The 18,857-nt window shown below is 42.0% G+C and overlaps 1 long non-coding RNA gene across 1 annotated transcript; it reads left to right on the forward strand.

Moving 5' to 3' along the window:
- The first annotated feature begins 1,892 nt into the window (after nucleotides 1–1,892).
- Nucleotides 1,893–12,712, forward strand: LOC137570860 (uncharacterized). Its single transcript, XR_011031212.1, has 3 exons — nucleotides 1,893–1,978; nucleotides 11,801–11,890; nucleotides 12,550–12,712. It is a non-coding gene; the product is annotated as an uncharacterized lncRNA (long non-coding RNA).
- Nucleotides 12,713–18,857: the final 6,145 nt, after the last annotated feature.

Here is an 18,857-nt window from a genome sequence, read left to right on the forward strand (position 1 = left end):
TGGGTTTATTTAGTCTAGAGAAAAGACGCCTTAGAGGAGATCTAATTAACATGTATAAATACATCAGAGGGCAATATAATAGCTTGGCGGATGAGCTTTTTGTCCCTAGGCCTTCTCAAAGGACTAGAGGACATGATCTGCGCATGGAGGAAAAACGTTTTAGCCATTTATTTAGGAAAGGGTTCTTTACAGTAAGAGTGATTAAGATGTGGAATGCATTGCCACAGGAAGTCGTTATGGCAAACTCTATACCTGCATTTAAAGGGGGCTTAGATGCTTTCCTTGCGTTGAAAGACATCCATGGCTACAATTACTAGGTTATGCCTAATGATGTTGATCCAGGAATTTTATCTGATTGCCATCTGGAGTCAGGAAGGAATTTTTCCCTTTTGGGGCTAATTGGACCATGCCTTGTGGGGGTTTTTTCGCCTTCCTCTGGATCAACAGGGGTATGTGGGGGACGGGCTGGAGTTGTACTTTGTACTGGTTGAACTCGATGGACGTATGTCTTTTTTCAACCAAAATAACTATGTAACTATGTAACTAATTGCAAGCACATCATTGAATAATAATATACCCACTCGACATACATTTTTAAAAAAATGATTCCCTAATGTCTGTAGGTGTAATTTTACTATTAGGCCACAAGATATCCTTGCTCATTATTTCCTATTGTGTACAGTAAGTACACAAGGATATGACGCATGCATCTCATTGATGCCAGCGATCACAGGGACCTACAGGGGAGATGAATGGGAACAAAGTTCCCATTCATTAATCTAACGATTGGCGGCAGGAACGAGCGAGTGGCAGGGAGAGCGGCAACACCATCTGAGAATGATCACTGTTTTTGAACAAAAACAGTCATCATTCTCGCCAGACAAGCACGTATTGGCTCAGAGGACACCTGCCATCAATCCCCCGTCTCCAGGACCATCACAATTGTGGGCTTCTGCCCACATTATCGCGTACAGCCCCCCAAACTACACGGACATGAGTCTCGCGTACCTGTGGCTAGAGCAGCACAAGCCGCGGACGTGAGACTCACTTCTAAGCGGCAGTAATGGTTAAAATAGGGCACAAATCTGTAGTGCAAGTATATTACTCTATTGTTTGGCACCCACTTCAAGACATTTTAAACATATGTTTAAATACTGAAGCCCATACATGAAGATGAAATAAAATCCTAAAACAAACTATTGCCTGTTTATATAGTAAACTTACTGTATACTATAGAATACTGCTGCATAGGAAGACCTTACATGCGACGATGCGTGACTTCCATTGTACAACAAGATCTATGCTATGACATTTAGAATCAGGCACACAGTTGGTAACATATGGTTAAAACTACCTGTTTGTAAAGATTATGACTATCTGTTTTCTGGCTCCTCCTTATTTTCTATCCACATGATATTTCTGCTACAGTTATAACTTTGGGTCTAATGTTAGGTACACACGATGCAATTTTCTGACAGATTTACTGTCAGTTTGATTATTTCCAACATGTCTGATCTGATTTTTGATCGATTTTCTATAGAAGTGAATGGGAAATTGATCGGAAATTAGATCGGAAATGTTGGAAATAATCGATCTGACAGTAAATCTGTCGGGAAGTTGCATTGGGTATACCTAGCATAAAACAACATTTTTCATTATGTAATAAAATAGTTAAAAAGTGTTCAACATAAAATAACTGATTGGGGGTTTTTTTCTGTTAGTGTTGGGGTATAAATAAAGTAAGCTTATGCTAGGCTTACACTATATACAATTTTTGCACCTTCTAGATGCTGATAGTTTACCTAGTTATACCACTTTGCACCAGTAGATATTAGACAGTTGCACCACTGCAGCTGTTAGTTTTACATTGCCTGATGCTGTAGACAGCTATACAAGCATTGCTTGCCTGCAACTCCCACCCACAAGTCCCCAACGCTTCCACCAGCATAAAGCCAGCATCAAGTGAGGAAAATAACAGGTATGTCAATATTCAGTCAATATTTCGATTGTAATATCATTCATATATGCTATAGTTGAAAAAAATGTTCTGTTAGATTTGATGTATATATTGAATTCAACCTTTAACATTTTAGCAGCCAATTTATTTAGAGGCTTGCAAGTGCTCCAGGCCAATTTATTTTGGCAAAATTTTTTATTTCTTTATTTTTTAAATTTTTGTTGCTTCTAATTAGTACTGCTGTAATGTGTATTTATGGCCACTTGTCACTAGGGGGCAGTGTGAGACAATAACAGAGGACTTCTGCTTTCATTTTCTATAATTTCTGCTAGTAGAGAGAGATCAAAGCATTCCAAGAATTTGCAGCACAAGAAGTTCTGCCGACTGAGGTCAAAAGCAGCAAGTTTAAAAATATCACCTAGGAAAAAACGCTGGAGAAAAAGTTAATTGCATATGGGCCATTGTGTAGTGTCTAGTGTTGGTCTTCGAATTAGAGATCCTGCATTCGGAAACCAGAATCATGCCAAACACCATACATCAGCATCCAAACCAGTGAACAGGGTCACAGGGAGGTCACTCATGCCATGCTTTTTCATGACTCCGATACTTCTTCATGAAAAGAACTGCAACCCCGTGATCCCACGTGCGCCTACGTTTAATACCACGGTGATCATCAAACCATGGATCATTCAAATGTTCCATCAGGAACTCCTTGTGAGAAAGTGCATAAAGCATAGGAAAATGAGTAACCAAAACATACTATGTATACGTATCTAACAAGCAAAAACATAAAAGGTTTATGCATTGGCATGAACAGCTGCAAAAAGCAGATTTAGTTATGGGGATCCCAATCCAAGTAACTACTAATCACAAGAGTAGGGAAGGAGAAAACCCATGCTGGACCTCACTGGTGAGACTGCCTTAAAAGGGTGCATTTGCATCACAAATGTTAGATAAAGATGAGAGTAATAACAACAAAGTCAAAAAATACTTATATAATAGTCAAGTGGGTGATAGAATGAACACATAGTGAAAGACAGAAGGTGGTCTACCATTGTTAAAGGGGCTAATAACTGATAGACAATATGTAAAATAATAAAAGTAATATACAGTAGAATCTCGTTATAGTAAACTCTGATTTTGTAAACTCTGTCTCCAGGTCCCGGCCATGTGCCTGTATGAATATACAATGTATGACGAATTCTGCTGAAGTAATCGTCTGATATAGTAAACTACTTGGCCAGGTCCCCAGTTTACTATAAAGGGATTCTACTGTACAATGAAGCAATATAAAACACAAAGCAGGAGTAACTCTGTAAGATAGGCTAATTGACCATAGTCAAGTAGAGTAAAGGACAATGGAAAAGGGGGGAAAGGAATGGAGATTAAAAAAAAGGAACAAGATAAGGATGAAAATGTGGTTGGCCAAACGACCCAAAATTTGCAAAATACAAAAATCCATTCAACAGGTTGACATGGTTTACAGGTATGCAATCCAATCCAAGTTTAAGGCATTGATCTCTGCCTCTGCTGACTTTGCTGATAGGTGCCACAGCTAGGATGTTTAGTTGATGAATGACATGACCCCAGAAAATGGCATGCCACTGGCAACTCCAGTCTACCGCAATGTATTCATGATAGCTATAGGGGGAGCAGCCTCTGCAGCTACAGGGGATCCCCAACGTCTTACCCTCTCTCCTCTGGCACAGGTATACTCATTCTAGAGCAGGTGTGATTTGGCCACGCCTGGGGGGAGATAGAGACATTGCGGCTGCAGTGTTATGGGCGTTGTGGGTCATGTTGTCAACATTATTTATATGACCCCAGTAGATGGGCCTCCTGTGAGTCACCATAGGTCAGGGGGAAGGGGATGTGAATATAGGGGTTAGCATCATCGTTTTTCTGGTGCCCCTATGTCATACCTAGATTTTTATACAGAGAGATTTGATATAATAAACTACAGATGTAGAGTGACATGTAGCACAGATCGTACTCATTGAGAAATGAATGATTACTCCTTGGTAAAATGAACACTATTTCTGTGTTGGTCAGTAAAGACAATCCTATATATATATTTAGCCCACACACAATTTGGACATGCAACTTTTTTCTGAGGATAATGATAGTGGTTTACTAATACTGTGAGACCTGACCTTTGCTTGAATGACGTAAAAAAAGGCTCGATATGTGCTCAACCAAGCAGCACCCAACTCACACTGGCTTTCTGCTCATTAAGGGCACAACTTGTGCAGATTCGCAACTAACTACACCGCACTACTATGCCCTGCGGGGGATTAGTTCACTCAAAAGTATTTGCATCAATAACACGAGCTCTGCGAGTAGGCCCCGTGAGCCCCCGTGAAAGGGGAGGGGCGCCCCAAGTACTCTCACTGCCCAGAAGCACCACATCTTCACCCCGGGGCAGGGCGTTAAACATGGTAATGCAGATGGTCTCCCTGAGTGTGGCCATCATTCAGGTGAGCCATCCACACCTGCCTCCCAAAGGAAAGGGCATCTACCTCCTTGCCAATTAGTCCAACAGTAAAGGTATGCAACACTGCCTGACTTGGAAGCACCACACCAGGAAATGGGAGCATGGCAGGGAGCACCCCAAGCATGTAGTTGCTCAAATGTGCCTCTCCAGGCGATGCGCAGAGGGTTTCCTCAAGGGCTGCCACCAACCAGGGAGAGTTATCCACCACCTCCCTACAAAGTGAAGTAAATTCAAAACTGTCAAAAAGAAGGCTTAATGTGTGCTCAACCAAGCAGCACCTGACTCACACTGGCTGCCCTGCGGGGGTTAGTTCTTGCAAAAGTATTTGCATCTCATCTATTGCTGCGAGTAGTCCCCACCCTGCTCCCATGAAAGGGGAGCAGCATAAGCTGCACCCCAAGCACTCTCACTGCCCAGAAGCTCCACAGCAGCACCCTTGGGGGAGCAGAGGACTGCAGACTGTCCCCTCCAAGCGTGGCCATCTCATTCTGCCCCCCCCCCCCCGGTGCACAGGTGACACTTCATGGCAATGAAAGTGCTTGGGGCGCTGATCCCTTTTCACGGGGGCATGGGGTGCCTACTCCCGGTGCCGCTGATAATTTGCAAATACTTTTGTATGGACTAATCCCGGCAGGGCATAGGGGTGTGGTGTAGTTAGTTTAAGACCCGGCATATTTTGGCAAGCAAATACAAATTTGCATAAGCTGTGCCCTTAATGAGTCGAGAGGCTAAATTTACAGCCAATATGAGTCAGGTGCTGCTTGGTTGAGCACATATTGAGTCTTTCTTTTGTCAGATTTACTTGAATGAAATTAGAAGCCCTCGTGTAAGTGCACACAGGCAAATCTTGGATGCCTCCTTTTATTTTACTGAGCTGTGCATGTGTTTAAAAGGAGAAGAGCCGTCTAAATGACTCAGTCCATCTTGAACTGTGTAAAAAAAAAAATTGTTTTCTCTTGGTCTAAATTTTTAATTCATGCAACTGAGTTTCTCACTCTGCAGGGGATCCTCCACAATACATAGAACGTGCAGTAATTGTCACCTAATCTTATTGGAAATAAGATGGTGCTGCGATCAGTAGTTTTAGATTTGGTGCTGGTGAGATGTGTTAAACTTATGCTGATGATCATATGTAAAAAGTCCAATAATATATACTATTAATGCGTGTTGGTGGACTTAAAAAAATACATTCACTCTAGGTCCCATATGCAATTAATTTTTCTCCTGAGTTTTCTCCCAGGAGATAATTTTTCTTCTTTTCTACAAAGTTACCTTTCAACATTTTGCAACTGAAAAAGTACCAAAATGCAGGTGAAAAAAAAAAAAAAAAAAAAAGAAATATCAAACTTATTTGGAGTTCTCTTTAGCTTGCTTGAGGCTTTAAATGTATTTCATTGACAAGGTGTGAAAATATCTACTGGAAGAAAACTCAGGAGAATAGTTGCCTGGATCACAGCTAAATTGTCAAAATTAGAGAATGTAAAGAGCCCATACTAGGAAAACGAGTACAGTACATGTAAAAAAAAAAAAGGGGGCCCATTAAAAAGTGCGCCGAAGATGCCTGCTAGAAAAATATTGGTAATATTGCCGATATTCTATTACTTAAACTCAGACATATTATTCAGCAAAAACATATTTTCCTACTTTTTATTACCTTTACAGTTATATTTGCTTTTGTGCACAATTATTATTGTCTGTTTACAAGGTACACATTCCCAAAGTATAGTTTATCTGCTCTGAAAGCTGCCATTGTAATTTATTGCATAGCTTATGTATTTATATATTATAATGTTTCCAGTGTGCATTTGTCTTCTGTGTACACTTTCTGCTTGTTTTCAGTTGAAGCACTTCTAGTAATCACTAGTAATCACTTCCTCCACTTTTGATTGAAGCTAAGCTTCCCCCTTAAGAAAAAAGTGCTGTATTTAACGGTTTGAATGCTGTTCTGCTGCCAATTGTCTTTTCTGGTAGTAGGGCTTACACACTCTAAGAACCTTATAGAGCAAAGAAGAAAAGCTGAGCTTCATACCACTCTACCCTACACCTCCCCCCCTTGTTGGTGCCTAACTTTACACCCCCCCCCCCCCCAGTAATACCTATCCTGATCCCTCCCCCTGGTGCCTAACATAAAACCTGCCGGTGCCTAACATTACCCCCCCCCAACCTTAGCCCCTGAGGACCCTCACACACACTCTCCTAGCACTAAAGACCCCCTGCCCTTCTTATTTGAGGCCACGTTTAGCAGATATACGGTAAATGCTAAATATCGGCTATGAATGCTAAATCGCTGCTTTAAAAGGCTACAAAGGAAGGTTGATTATATTGAGAAAGTGTGATGTGATATTTGCTGAAAAAGGTGTTTTCTTAGGACAGGGTCTATCTAGGAAGGACTACTGGCAATGGAGTTTGTGCTTTCAGTGGGACATCCCAAAGGATGATGCATATTTTTATACATTTTAGGAATAGTGATAAGTTTGCCTACATTTAGATATAGGAAAAGATTTTCATCAAGGATGCATTTTGAGAAATGCAAGGATGTTGGTTTGCGACTTGTGAAGGGTGCAGGAAAGCTCTTTGTAAAGTTGCCAATGAATTTCAGTCATGTAATTGTTTATACTCACAGCCATAATGACTGTACTCATGTCTGCTGGTTTTATAGTTAGCTATTTGTTGTTTGTTAACACATGTTTTAGGGGGTTTCTTAAGAAATATAGGGAGAAGACTAAAGTGACAGTTACGTTAAAAGTATTGAGATCTTTTATGAGCAACTTTGATGCATTCCACAACCAGTACATATTCTCGCATTAGTCGTTTTTGACTGGTAATGGTAAGACCAGTTTCCATCAAGGCTGGGCATCTGTGAATTTCTGATTTAGGAATGGACGGCGGTGAAACTGTCAATAAAAAAACTGAAAAGCTTTCCATCTACAGTGTATACAAGAAAATCCCGCTGCACCAATGAGTAAGGTGAAAAAATAGAAAATTCTTTATTCCAAATCCAGCATCTCAGTATACAGGTAAAAAGCTCATGCGTATCAGAGCAAGAATGGCTCCTTAATCATAGCTATGTGGAGCTATGATTAAGGAGCCATTCTTGCTCCGATACGCGTGAGCTTTTTACCTGTATACTGAGATGCTGGATTTGGAATAAAGAATTTTCTATTTTTTCACCTTACTCATTGGTGCAGCGGGATTTTCTTGTATACAATTTGATGCTGGTCTGGACTCCCTGCTCCCATTGCTGGGTGAGTGTATGTGTAGCAGCCCTTTCTCTACATTACTTTCCATCTACAGGTTACAGAAGACGTATTCCATCTCAAGCTCTATAGTGAAATACACTTGGAAATCTAGAACAATGGATTTGTTTTGAGAACCTCCCCCTTTGTCAGGTTGTCAGAATGCTAGCGGTTTATTTATGCAGGAAAAGCTGTCATATGTGTATGTTTTAAGTTTTAATGTTCTATGCAAAATGTCATTGTAAACTGTAAAGTTGGGGTACTTCTTTAAAATATTGCTCTAGGACATCTCAGCATATTCCAGGCAGTGAAACTCATAATTATTATATTATTTTATTTACAGAAGCTAAAACATTCTTGTTCATGTTACAAGCATCTTTCAAATTTCAAGGTTGTAGATAAGTGTACTGTGTGAAGACTGAAAAGAAGAAGTTTAAAAATCACATTACTGCAGCAGTCATATATATATATATGTTACAGCCAGAACCCGAAGTTTGGCCACTTCTAGTTCTGGCCAGCCACTTCGGGTTCTGGCCGGCCAATGTGCGAAGTGGCCGCTGCGCTGCGGCCAATGTTAGAAATGGATTGATTCCTGTGACATTAATGTATCTTCTGGCCGCAGCGCAGCGGGCAAACGTATAACCACTTAGTTAATTTATTGCAATTAAGCCGGCGGCAATGTAACAATTCAAGCCGCCGGCTTTTTATCTGCCTCTCTCTCTCTCTCTCTCTCCTCTTATGGGCAGCCGGCGGGGGACATGCGTGTCCCCGAGAGTCGTTCGTCGCACCAGGAAAGCAGAGCGGGGAGGCTGCAGACATTGCTTCTGCCAGCACCCGCTCTGCAAGAACGGCAGGATTCCCCTGCCGCGACGAACGACTCTGGGGGGGACACTCGTGTCCCCGCCGGCTGCCCATAGGAGAGCGAGAGAGGCGGGGGGAAGGAGGAAAGAGAGGCGGGGGGAGAACGAGAGAGAGGCAGAGAAAAAGCCGGCGGCTTGAATTGTTACATTGCCGCCGGCTTAATTGCATTAAATTAACTAAGTGGTTATACGTTTGGCCGCTGCGCTGCGGCCAGAAGATACATTAATGTCACAGGAATCAATACATTTCCAACATTGGCCGCAGCGCAGCGGCCACTTCGCACATTGGCCGGCCAGAACCCGAAGTGGCTGGCCAGAACTAGAAGTGGCCAAACTTCGGGTTCTGGCCGTAACATATACATTTTCTCGATTATTACATATAAATAGTATTAATCTAAATATTAATAATCAATACAGTTCTTCTAAAGAAATAAATAATTGTTAAAACCTATAAATACATATAATATAATTTAATACTTGAAATGAAATTCATTTAAATGCTGGATTCTGCCAGTAAAAGTCTCAAAACAATTTAGATGTGTTCCATATGGATGTTTGGGTTAGGAGGTGTTATCAAAAATTCTGGAATGTCAATAGAACTTTACAAGGTTTTTTCTATTGTCCCATATTTAGGACAATTATGCCAGTTGGCGGTTTCATAGTCTTATAATTAATATCATTAATGCTGCTTATTATTTACATGATGAAATAGTGACATCTGTCGGTGGAAAGGCAAATATATAGAACATGATTTTATATTATTACATTTTAATGTGCAATTATATCTTATATGATTAATTGTTTTCAGAAGAATTATATAATAAGCTTTATATTTAAATAGGTATATTAGAAGCCCTGTATGTTTCAATAAGCCTTAAATTGCTGAAGATTCTTACTGGTCTCTGACTCTGTGTTAGTGTCAACCTGACCAATCTTATGTCTGGGAAAGGACAGACACATTCCAAACTAATTAGCAGAAGGACACATTATCAGAAATGCGTCATAAATGACATTGTTTAATGTTCGAAAGTGTAATGATCTGCTCTGCTGTCTGCACAGGCAGGCAGCTTTTTGACCATTTTTCAGGTCTGCATGCTGCAGGTCCCTGGAAAGGAGACCTGTTTTCACTCTGCAAGTTTCAAATTTGCTGTTTTAGTGAGGGATTTGCATTCACTCATATGGTTATTGATAGCTCTGCCTCTTTTGAAGGCTTGCAGTATAAATGCCATTGCCTCCCAGAATTCCCTGCTGGTCATAAAGGTTTGGTTCTGCTGGACTTACCTTGAGTTTCAGCCCCTCTGCTAACTGTTTGCTAAATATTGTCTTAGTGTAGTTATCCTTTGGAGTGCTATAGCATTCCGTCTAGCGCAGTCAGGTTGTTTATTATCTGTATTGCCTTGTTCTGTCTTATCTGTTGCGATTGCACTTTCTCCAGTGGCGGCTGACAGTGAATCGCTCTGTCTGTTTGGATCGCATTCGCCTTAGCGGTAGAGGCGGTGGATCTCTCTGTATTCTGTCTTGGAGTGTAGGCCAGAGCAGCGGTTGCTACTGGTTGCTCCATCTGTCTGTCTGTTGGGATCGCATTCGCCTTAGCGGTAGAGGTGGTGGATCTCTCGGTACTCTGCCTGGGAGTGTAGCCAGAGCAGCGGTTGCTACTGGTTACTCCTTTTGTCTGTCTTGTCCAGGAACGAACGCTTGCTGTTGTCTGGTTGAGGCAACCGATTAGCAAGCGTTCACGTACTTTGTTTGTTTTTCTTTTTTCGTGTTTCATTTGTAGTCAGGGATGGTACGCTTTGTCGCTGTTGCGCTTAACGTGCATTGACTGTGCCTTGCACGCGCTTTGTCGCTATTGCGCTTAACGTGTGGTGACCGCGTGTAGCTAGTCCTGTCTGTTCTTTCGTGTTGGATATTAGTTTGTTATTGGTTCTGTCTTTATTCATCCTATGATCTGTCTTTTCTCTGTCTTGTGTCTCTACTAGCAATCGCTATTCTTGCGATTGCTTTCTCACTTTGGTCTTCGCTGTTGTATGTCAACCGCATCTGTGGCTGTGCAGAGGGTTTATTCCTCTGCACTCCACAGCTCCATCTGCCGGTTGGAATTCCTCTCTACAGGTGCACTTGCACCAAAGCTGGGTTCCCTTTTCAAGTGCTTGTGGAGGGTTTTCGCAGTGTCAGCGCATATGTTGTGCGCTGACCTCGGAGATAATTCCACATTCGTGACAGAAAGTCCAAATGTCCGGGGCAAATAAGTCAACCAGCAGACAAGATGGCTGGTGACGTCCATTTGTAATTAACTGCGTCAGAAATGACCTAATCAGAATGTGTAAACATTTCTAACCTACGTAGATTCTCACAGTTAAGATAATTAAGGTATTCAAAACAAAAGAGTGTTATGGGTATTTTAAATGTCAAAGATAGCGAGCTATGCACGGAAGTTTCAGCCAATCAGAACCTGGGATTTAAGGAAATTCCAGATTAGGCAGCCATATTGCATCCAATCACTATAAAAGTAGGAGCTAAAAGCTCATAGTTTGCACAAGCCTACATCTCCTGAGAAGACACATGAGGCAGAAGCTACCTTCCCACACGTGGTTCTAGATGCTGAAGCGATGACAGAGAAGGGGTAATAGGCTTAATATTTTGTTGATTTACTTTATTCATTTTTCAGCATTAAGTTTTGTTAAGATTTCAGCAAGAAGTTTTTTTAGAAGCTATTTTTTATGCCATTTCTTTAAGAAGATTATTACAAGTTTTACACAGCTACTAGATACATAGCTATTAATACAGATGAGACTACTTTTGATCTTATTCTACATAACACAACTGTTATATTATTTTTTGAATGTACTTAGAAGATTGATGATCGCTTGGCTATAAAGCCTTGATGAGATGGAATACTGTTCGAAGGAAACACTACTTGGAACTGTTCATATTTTGTATATATGCTGTATGATAAGCAAATACATTTTTTTATATAAAATCATATACTGAGTGCTCTGATTCATTTCAAGGTATACCGTCAATCTATAATTACTGTTATAGAGGGTTCAGACCCCGCTATGCCGGATTTATATGATAGCAACGCTTTAAAGGCTGGTCCTTCACTGAGTTAGCAATCATGAAAAAGGCAAGAACCGCTCAGGTTTTTGACAAGGTCCCGACCTGACAAAGAGGGATGGAGACCCCCCCCCCCCCAAACGCATTGTGAAGTTGACACTTCTTGGGACAGTAACGTTTTTCGGTTGTGTTGTAGGCTTTCCTGCCTCGCAGTCCTACTGGCCACGGTTCTCCGCTTTTGACCTGACATCTTGGCTTACATGCAGAAACTCCAATCTTCAGAAGAGTAAGTAACTTTTTTGCATGTTTTATACATTTTTGGGGGGTTCAGGACAAGCAAGTAGGCTTGTTCTCAAAAGAAAGGATTTCTCAATGTTTAAAGAGACACTGAAGCGAAAAAAAATATATGATATAATGAATTGGTTGTGTACTATGAATAATTACTAGAGGATTAGCAGCAAAGAAAATATTCTCATATTTTTATTTTCAGGTATATAGTGTTTTTTCTAACATTGCATCATTCTCTAATATGTGCAGATTACACAACACTCAGCATTCAAAATGATTCTTTCAGAGCAGTCTGTGAACTAATGACCTCTCCTCTGCCAGAGGAAAAGTAAATAGTTAACTAACAGTTGAGACAATAAAAGTCAGAAAACAGCCCTCTCCACGACTTTGAAAGTCGTAGAGCTTAATGGCTTTTTTGTATAGAGATAATAACTGGAGTTTCTTAACTCTTCCTGTACTGGAAACAATTAGACTGATGTATCTGATCTTAATGTTTTATTTTTTAGCTGTACTACACATACAAATCATAGTTTTTTTTCGCTTCAGTGTCTCTTTAAATTTAATAGCCCATTCATTGACAAGCAGACGTATCTGCGAGAGCATAGGGCCAGGTTCTTAATCCCTCCATTGACCTGCATCTCATCTGATGCCTTGCAGGTGATTATGGTACAGGTGCTCTGTTCCTGCTCTGCCTGCCTAGAAGACACATTGCAGAGGACACGTCTCAGGAAATGATGAAGAAACCTATTGCAGAAGGCACTTCTATAGACCTGAGGAAGACCTGAGGAAGCGGCTGTAGCCGAGAAACGCGTTGTCAGTTGTGCCCCAATAAAATTTATGAAGCATTTACTACTACCTTATGTGTGAGTCTTACTACTATAAGGTAGGAACAAGAGAACCTGTTTTCCTTATATTATATTACCCTTTAATCAATATATGTTTGTGGGCGCCTCCTACCCTTCGCCAATCTTTGATACCCCTGTATAGGGGAGTGCACACTTGGAGGCTATCCAAGTGGCCAACTTTTTACCAGGAGTTGCGACCAAACCTAGCATCAGAAGCAAGGCCGAGTGAGGACGGTACTTCCTCACATGCGTGAAGAGTGGTTGCTTTTTACAGCAACCTAATTTTGTGAGTATATTACTATCTTACACACATATTCTGGTGTCCCTTGGATAATACACCAGATCGGGCTCCCGGTCTTCTTGTGTCTCCTTTCTTCCTTTACAAGACCTCACATTCATTGACAAGGTTTTTGTTTTTTCCTGGTCTCTGTAGATAGTTTAACCTTTTGCAGACTTTCCTGTTTTCTGTGGTTTGTTCTCAGTGATCACAAGGTCAGGAGCCAAAGAAGTGGCTCCTGACCAGCGTACTGAACTCAGTTGTCATTAACTGCCTTTAGATGTGTTTAGCAGCTACGAAAGCACGTTTGTAGTGTGAGTGAGTGGAGCCAGTCTTTTAAAATTTGGAAGAGGTAAGAGGCTGTAAATAGGACGTAGATTTTAACAGGCTGCATCTGGAAGTGGTTAATCAGCCAGTAAATATTTCGTACAGCATAAAGCGAGGTGTTGGTGAACCAACAAGTCTTTTTCTCCAGACTTGCTTGTACTATGCTTTACTCAGTAGGCAAATGCACCCGCTACTCCTGTCATAAAGGCTGTCGTCCGAAGAGTCCATTCACTTGACAGATTTCAAAGGCTACAGATCAATTTGTATTGATGCATAGGTCAGTTATCCCCCAGATTAATATTTAGATCAACTTAACCAGCAGTTTTAAATCCATTAGCGTGCAATAAGTGCATGTAACAGTCCTTCACAAAAGTATAATCAGATTATTATTATTATTTATTGTATTTATAAAGTGCCAGCATATAACGCAGTGCAGGAAAATAAATACATACAATGATTTACTTATGGTCAATGAATACTTATGGTCACTGAAGTGTGGAATATGTGATAACACTGCAAAATGTTCTCTTTCCTTTTTTACAACTTGCATTGTAATGAAATCTAGGTAATTAAGCCAGAAGAGATGTATACATAAATGTGGTTAATATAATAATGATTAATTATTTAATTACTCCTTACTATGCCACAAATCTAACTTAAGGTGCCCATTATGGTTCAATTCCACAGACGATCAATCATTTCCAATCAATTACCGCAGCAATCAGATCAATTGTATTGGCTAACGGGAATTTGGCCATTAATGGGTACAACTGATTGTTTCCGATCAATTACTGTGGGGATCAGAAACCATCTATCAGCCATGGAATTTTACTGTTAAAGAGAACCTGTAACAAAAAAATGTACTGGGGGTACTCACCTGGGAGGGGGAAGCCTCAGGGTCCCAATGAGAGTTGCATTGCGGAATAGCAGCCTTCCATTGCGGAAATGGTTGTGGAAATGAAAATAGCAGCATTGCATTGCGGAAATGCAAACCGCGACATTGCATTGTGGAATAGCAGCATTGCGTAAATGTAATGCCACTTTTTGCATTTCTGCAAGCCCCAGCGCCGATATTCTAAATCACGATCGCTAATCGGATGCCTCCAGGCACTGAAATTTACCTTGATTGCCATTATAAAAGCCGTGATTTGCAGCAAGCAAGTAAATTTCAGCACCAGAAATCTCCTTTCATTATTCCTTCATAAATAGGTACCTATGCCGGTGCCGTTTTTTCCTGTAAGGGCTCCTGCACCCTTTTTTCTGCTTCGCTAAGACTGTCCCACCCAAGTATGCCAATGTAGCTGTGGTCCAATACCACCGCAAAATAAACGTATATTCCACCGTGTTGGCATTAACTTTCACTATAGTCTGCCAGACTGAATCTCGCTAGGTCTGACCATTGAATACACTGCACTTTTTTTTTGTAGCATTGCCATGGTTTAGCGTTTACATGCAAATTGCAAACATTTGTAATAGTTAAGTAATGCATTTATTTTTACCGACTAATAGTGGGCGTAATAGTTAGCATTCTCACCTTAGTAGCACAGTGGCGTAATGGTTAGCATTCTCACCTTAGTAGCACAGTGGCGTAATGGTTAGCGTTCTCACCTTAGTAGCACAGTGGCGTAATGGTTAGCATTCTCACCTTAGTAGCACAGTGGCGTAATGGTTAGCGTTCTCACCTTAGTAGCACAGTGGCGTAATGGTTAGCGTTCTCACCTTAGTAGCACAGTGGCGTAATGGTTAGCGTTCTCACCTTAGTAGCACAGTGGCGTAATGGTTAGCGTTCTCACCTTAGTAGCACAGTGGCGTAATGGTTAGCATTCTCACCTTAGTAGCACAGTGGCGTAATGGTTAGCGTTCTCACCTTAGTAGCACAGTGGCGTAATGGTTAGCATTCTCACCTTAGTAGCACTGTGGCGTAATGGTTAGCATTCTCACCTTAGTAGCACAGTGGCGTAATGGTTAGCATTCTCACCTTAGTAGCACAGTGGCGTAATGGTTAGCATTCTCACCTTAGTAGCACAGTGGCGTAATGGTTAGCGTTCTCACCTTAGTAGCACAGTGGCGTAATGGTTAGCATTCTCACCTTAGTAGCACAGTGGCGTAATGGTTAGCGTTCTCACCTTAGTAGCACAGTGGCGTAATGGTTAGCGTTCTCACCTTAGTAGCACAGTGGCGTAATGGTTAGCATTCTCACCTTAGTAGCACAGTGGCATAATGGTTAGCGTTCTCACCTTAGTAGCACAGTGGCGTAATGGTTAGCGTTCTCACCTTAGTAGAACAGTGGCGTAATGGTTAGCGTTCTCACCTTAGTAGCACAGTGGCGTAATAGTTAGCATTCTCACCTTAGTAGCACAGTGGCGTAATGGTTAGTGTTCTCACCTTGGTAGCACAGTGGCGTAATGGTTAGCATTCTCACCTTAGTAGCACAGTGGCGTAATGGTTAGCGTTCTCACCTTAGTAGCACAGTGGCGTAATGGTTAGCATTCTCACCTTAGTAGCACAGTGGCGTAATGGTTAGCATTCTCACCTTAGTAGCACAGTGGCGTAGTGGTTAGCATTCTCACCTTAGTAGCACAGTGGCATAATGGTTAGCGTTCTCACCTTAGTAGCACAGTGGCGTAATGGTTAGCGTTCTCACCTTAGTAGCACAGTGGCGTAATAGTTAGCATTCTCACCTTAGTAGCACAGTGGCATAATAGTTAGCATTCTCACCTTAGTAGCACAGTGGCGTAATGGTTAGCATTCTCACCTTAGTAGCACAGTGGCGTAATAGTTAGCATTCTCACCTTAGTAGCACAGTGGCGTAATGGTTAGCATTCTCACCTTAGTAGCACAGTGGCGTAATGGTTAGCATTCTCACCTTAGTAGCACTGTGGCGTAATAGTTAGCATTCTCACCTTAGTAGCACAGTGGCGTAATAGTTAGCATTCTCACCGTAGTAGCACAGTGGCGTAATGGTTAGCATTCTCACCTTAGTAGCACAGTGGCGTAATGGTTAGCATTCTCACCTTAGTAGCACAGTGGCGTAATGGTTAGCATTCTCACCTTGGTAGCACAGTGGCGTAATGGTTAGCGTTCTCACCTTGGTAGCACAGTGGCGTAATAGTTAGCATTCTCACCTTAGTAGCACAGTGGCGTAATGGTTAGCGTTCTCACCTTAGTAGCACAGTGGCGTAATGGTTAGCATTCTCACCTTAGTAGCACAGTGGCGTAATGGTTAGCATTCTCACCTTAGTAGCACAGTGGCGTAATGGTTAGCGTTCTCACCTTAGTAGCACAGTGGCGTAATGGTTAGCGTTCTCACCTTAGTAGCACAGTGGCGTAATGGTTAGCGTTCTCACCTTAGTAGCACAGTGGCGTAATAGTTAGCATTCTCACCTTAGTAGCACAGTGGCGTAATAGTTAGCATTCTCACCTTAGTAGCACAGTGGCGTAATGGTTAGCATTCTCACCTTAGTAGCACAGTGGCGTAATGGTTAGCATTCTCACCTTAGTAGCACAGTAGCGTAATAGTTAGCATTCTCACCTTAGTAGCACAGTGGCGTAATGGTTAGCATTCTCACCTTAGTAGCACAGTGGCGTAATGGTTAGCATTCTCACCTTAGTAGCACTGTGGCGTAATAGTTAGCATTCTCACCTTAGTAGCACAGTAGCGTAATAGTTAGCATTCTCACCTTAGTAGCACAGTGGCGTAATGGTTAGCATTCTCACCTTAGTAGCACAGTGGCGTAATGGTTAGCATTCTCACCTTAGTAGCACTGTGGCGTAATAGTTAGCATTCTCACCTTAGTAGCACAGTGGCGTAATGGTTAGCGTTCTCACCTTAGTAGCACAGTGGCGTAATGGTTAGCGTTCTCACCTTAGTAGCACAGTGGCGTAATGGTTAGCGTTCTCACCTTAGTAGCACAGTGGCGTAATGGTTAGCGTTCTCACCTTAGTAGCACAGTGGCGTAATGGTTAGCATTCTCACCTTAGTAGCACTGTGGCGTAATAGTTAGCATTCTCACCTTAGTAGCACAGTGGCGTAATAGTTAGCATTCTCACCGTAGTAGCACAGTGGCGTAATGGTTAGCATTCTCACCTTAGTAGCACAGTGGCGTAATGGTTAGCATTCTCACCTTAGTAGCACAGTGGCGTAATGGTTAGCATTCTCACCTTGGTAGCACAGTGGCGTAATGGTTAGCGTTCTCACCTTGGTAGCACAGTGGCGTAATAGTTAGCATTCTCACCTTAGTAGCACAGTGGCGTAATGGTTAGCGTTCTCACCTTAGTAGCACAGTGGCGTAATGGTTAGCATTCTCACCTTAGTAGCACAGTGGCGTAATGGTTAGCATTCTCACCTTAGTAGCACAGTGGCGTAATGGTTAGCGTTCTCACCTTAGTAGCACAGTGGCGTAATGGTTAGCGTTCTCACCTTAGTAGCACAGTGGCGTAATGGTTAGCGTTCTCACCTTAGTAGCACAGTGGCGTAATAGTTAGCATTCTCACCTTAGTAGCACAGTGGCGTAATAGTTAGCATTCTCACCTTAGTAGCACAGTGGCGTAATGGTTAGCATTCTCACCTTAGTAGCACAGTGGCGTAATGGTTAGCATTCTCACCTTAGTAGCACAGTAGCGTAATAGTTAGCATTCTCACCTTAGTAGCACAGTGGCGTAATGGTTAGCATTCTCACCTTAGTAGCACAGTGGCGTAATGGTTAGCATTCTCACCTTAGTAGCACTGTGGCGTAATAGTTAGCATTCTCACCTTAGTAGCACAGTAGCGTAATAGTTAGCATTCTCACCTTAGTAGCACAGTGGCGTAATGGTTAGCATTCTCACCTTAGTAGCACAGTGGCGTAATGGTTAGCATTCTCACCTTAGTAGCACTGTGGCGTAATAGTTAGCATTCTCACCTTAGTAGCACAGTGGCGTAATGGTTAGCGTTCTCACCTTAGTAGCACAGTGGCGTAATGGTTAGCGTTCTCACCTTAGTAGCACAGTGGCGTAATGGTTAGCGTTCTCACCTTAGTAGCACAGTGGCGTAATGGTTAGCGTTCTCACCTTAGTAGCACAGTGGCGTAATGGTTAGCATTCTCACCTTAGTAGCACTGTGGCGTAATAGTTAGCATTCTCACCTTAGTAGCACAGTGGCGTAATGGTTAGCATTCTCACCTTAGTAGCACAGTGGCGTAATGGTTAGCATTCTCACCTTAGTAGCACAGTGGCGTAATGGTTAGCATTCTCACCTTAGTAGCACAGTGGCGTAATGGTTAGCATTCTCACCTTAGTAGCACAGTGGCGTAATGGTTAGCGTTCTCACCTTAGTAGCACAGTGGCGTAATGGTTAGCATTCTCACCTTAGTAGCACAGTGGCGTAATGGTTAGCGTTCTCACCTTAGTAGCACAGTGGCGTAATGGTTAGCGTTCTCACCTTAGTAGCACAGTGGCGTAATGGTTAGCATTCTCACCTTAGTAGCACAGTGGCGTAATGGTTAGCGTTCTCACCTTAGTAGCACAGTGGCGTAATG

The sequence above is a fragment of the Hyperolius riggenbachi genome, chromosome 4 (genome assembly GCF_040937935.1).
Source record: "Hyperolius riggenbachi isolate aHypRig1 chromosome 4, aHypRig1.pri, whole genome shotgun sequence".
NCBI lineage: Eukaryota > Metazoa > Chordata > Amphibia > Anura > Hyperoliidae > Hyperolius > Hyperolius riggenbachi.